The following is a 3,931-nucleotide window of genomic DNA, read 5'->3' on the forward strand; positions in this document are numbered from 1 at the left end:
GAGTGCTGACGGTGCTCTGTTGATGAGGAGTGCTGGCGGTGCTCTGTTGCTGAGGAGTGCTGGCGGTGCTCTGTTGCTGAGGAGTGCTGGCGGTGCTCTGTTGCTGAGGAGTGCTGGCGTTGCTCTGTTGCTGAGGAGTGCTGGCGGGGCTCTGTTGCTGAGGAGTGCTGGCGGTGCTCTGTTGCTGATGAGTGCTGGCGGTGCTCCTTTGGTGTTGACTGGTGGTGTCGGTGGCCCAAGCAGGTTCTGTGGTGGTTTGACTCCAAGCTGGTGGTGCTCCATACAGGAGCAGCGCTTGCCATAGTGGTGGTGGCGGAGGAGTGTCCAGCAGTACTCAGACTTGGGGTGGTGTAGTGATGTCCGGCTTCGCTGGGAATGCAGGTGGCCGTGCAGTGGTATGCAGCAGAAGTCGGTAGTGTGGTAAAGCGAGTCAGCGGTGGAACTGTTGGAACTGATTGCTGCACATACCGATTCTGCTGCATAGCCTGCAAGTAAGCAGTGTTGCAGGCCTGTAACACTCTCAGCTGTTGCTCAGGACTAAGGTGTTCCGCCATGCCCTGTTCAATTTTACTGAAAAAATGGTGCGCCGGTCTGTTGAGGTCGGCCTCCAGACGGTCAAGGCGCTGGTCGACAGAGTGGAAGCGGTGTTCCATGTGGTTAAAGCCACGCTCCATCAGGGAAAAACCGCTTTCCGTTCTGGCGGCCAGTGCCTTGAGGCTGGCCTTAAAGGCCTCGCTCAAGAGCATGAACTCGGGCATGACATTCCTGTCCGAGGCCCTCTGCCGCTGGCGGGTAGTGCCCGCATGACCAGTGACAGAGACCTGGGACAGGGGAACACCTGATGGACCAGCTTCCTGGGCACCAGCTGTCTGTGTTGCTGACCTGCAAGATGCTTCCTGGCTGTCGGATGGCTGGGACGGGTCCGAGGTCGATCGATGAAGAACCGGGACAGGGTTGCAGGGTGCTGCTCCAGGTGCTGTGGAAAGAAAGGGAAAACATTAGTATCATGCATTTACAAGAAGCATCACCTGTGGAATAGAAAAGCACATAGTAATAACAAACCAAAAAAAGAAATACGCTCTGCTGGCAAGGACCGGTCTCAGGAAAGCCAACTCTCGATAGCAGCGGTACTTTCTTCTACGCCTTGCCGCAGAACCACTCCGAACCTGTCCCTCAGCACGAACATCAGTGTTGAAGCCGTCCTTCATCGAGCGCCAACGTGTGCAGATTTTTTGCACTGTTGGTAAAAAAAAAAAAAAATTAAAAATGCACTTAAGGCAACTTATCAGCACACACACTGGATAGAACTTTGCAAACAGTCACTGCTGCAGCACCAATAAAATTCTAGACACAATGCAGTCACTGTTGAGACGGAGGACACTGTTATGTTTCCTGCTACAATATATGTATTAGCGAAAACAACAGTATCATCAGGAGCAAGAGTGAAAACCGGATCAAGACAGCAGTTGAAAAATCAATCACAGCTCTCAACAAGGCATTGGTGCTTTTCATGCAAGAATATATCTTGCCAAAAAACACATCAGCACCATCAGGACCATAAAGCAATGCAGCAGTTGAAGACCAAAATCAATCACAGTTTTCCACCAGGCATTGGTGTGTTTAATGCAAGAATATATCTTGCAAAAAAACACATCAGCACCATCAGGTCCAAAAATAAATGCAGTATCACAGAGCATCTTTATACTTGCCCTTTTGGAAGCTGCAGAGGCGCTGTCCCAGCCATCCATCATCGCTGCGGCCACCTCATTCCAGAGCTGCCGGGTCACCACTGTGTCTTTGTACTGCTGGTCACGGCTGTCCCACAACGGGATACGCTCCTCAACGAGGCAGATGAGGTGCTTGTTGTCGATGTAGACTTCGTCATCCCGCTGTGGAACCTAGAAAAAAAAATATAGAATTTTTAGAAGTATGGAAAAGATACAAAAACAAACAGAAAAGAAGCAAAAGAAAGAAAGACAGAAAAAAAAATATATACTCACATTGCGTATCCTCGCCACGACTTGACTACACTGCTCCCGCTCAGAATCCTCAGACTGCTCCCGCTCAGACTGCTCCCGCTCAGACTGCTCCCGCTCAGACGGTTCCCGCTCAGACGGTTCCCGCTCAGACCGCTCCCGCTCCGACTGCTCCCGCTCAGACTGCTGCCGCACTCCATCTTCACTGCCCGTGTCCGATGTCTGTAAAGAAAGAAAAATAATTAAAACACATTTCTAGAGGCAGCTATACTTACCAAAAGGCAGCAAGATTCTCACCTCACGATCAGCTTGGGCCAGTTCTTGCCGAGATGGCGAATAGACCGATCCGGAAGAAGACATGCTGAAAAGAAAACAAAAATACATTAGTACATAATAAATTGTACAGGACACACAGACATTATTTTTCAGAATACTCACATTTTGGCTCCTGAAGCTTGAATCCACAGGTAGAAGGCTCTTGTAGAATGCTTGTCTGGTCTCTGCAAGGCTGTCTGTAGAGTAATTGACCCTGAAGACACCTTTTATCTACACTCCTCGCAAACAATGTTGCTTGTTTAGGGGGAGTTCTAGACCAGTGTCTAGACATTGTTTACTCAAATCGCGTGCGCGCACAAAGCGCTGACGTGCGTGGTGCCAAGCGCTCGTCAGCGACCACATAGACTGTAATGCTATTTTTGTGCGCACATCGAGCGCACATGTGCACGGACAATTTTTTTAACGATGCCGCAAGAAAAAAAAATGCAACATGTAACGTACGGCGCGTCTGGGCGCACACCTGTAAAATGCGCAGCGCATGCTAAACGCCAAAGAGCGCGTACATTCGCAAGACCCTGCGATCACCATGTTAAAGATAGGGGGACATTGCGCGTGCGCCCGATAGTGCACAATGCGCTGCGCGATCGACCGCTAGTGTGAAACCAGCCTAAGAAATACCAGTTGTAAGCTGCCTTATCTGTGTCCATGAATAAATACGATATCTTCACTGTGGAACAGCTGGACTGTACACAGATGAATCCACTGCCAACATACCCACCCAGCCACCCTGCTGTCCACCAGCTGTTTACTGGCTAAGTCATGAAAATTCCAACACCTACGAGAAGGGTGTGGAAACAGAAACTAGTTCCCATTGCAGCCGCTCACTTCAGTTTTTAAAGTGTGCTTGAGAGGTGGAATCTCAGCGAGCTGTTAGCATCTATTTCGTTTTCACCATCCGCCATCTTGGTTTTCTGGCTGCCGGTCTTTTTCCCTTGGTGCTGGGTTTATCTGAGGTCAGGTGATTGCATCGCCCTTTATTACCCAGCACCTGCCTCCCACTGCTTGCTGGACATCAGTGTTAATCCGCTAGGAGCTTCGTTGGCGTTCTGTGCTTGATGTCCTGCAGTTCTGGGATCTCTAGTTCGGCCTGCTTTGTTTTTTGGTTTTCCTTTCGTTTTTGCAGCTTCCTCTATTTTCCTACTAGGAGGTTACCTGTTTTTTGTTCCCAGTCCCTGGTTCGTTTCAGGGACCCCCCCTTCCCCCTACCTTTAGGTCTTCGTTTGAGTTTAGCTTAGGAAAGGTCGGTGGGTCTATTCACAAGAAATAGGTCGCCCGCTCCATCGTAGGGCTTCAGCCTAGTCCTAGTGCAGGGTCCGCTTCTCCCCCCTTCTGTCCTAATTCTGAGTTGCAGATCCGTAACACGTGCTCTGTCCGAGTTGAACCCATGACTTCAATATTACCACTGAGCCACCATGCTGCCCAGGAGATTATTTATAGGTAGGTTATCAATATGACTACCAGCAGCAATGGCAAGATCATCAAAGAGAAAGCTAGGTGCCCAAGGCATCAAATCAGTTAATTGATTTTAATTTCTGAAGTGTTCCTGAGAGGTGGAATCTCATTATTATTGGTCCAATTTGAACTAATCACTCCAGTGCTAACCATTGAGCCACTGTATT

Source organism: Dendrobates tinctorius, unplaced genomic scaffold (genome assembly GCF_039654945.1).
Source record: "Dendrobates tinctorius isolate UK_male_01 unplaced genomic scaffold, ASM3965494v1 ptg000445l, whole genome shotgun sequence".
Lineage (NCBI taxonomy): Eukaryota > Metazoa > Chordata > Amphibia > Anura > Dendrobatidae > Dendrobates > Dendrobates tinctorius.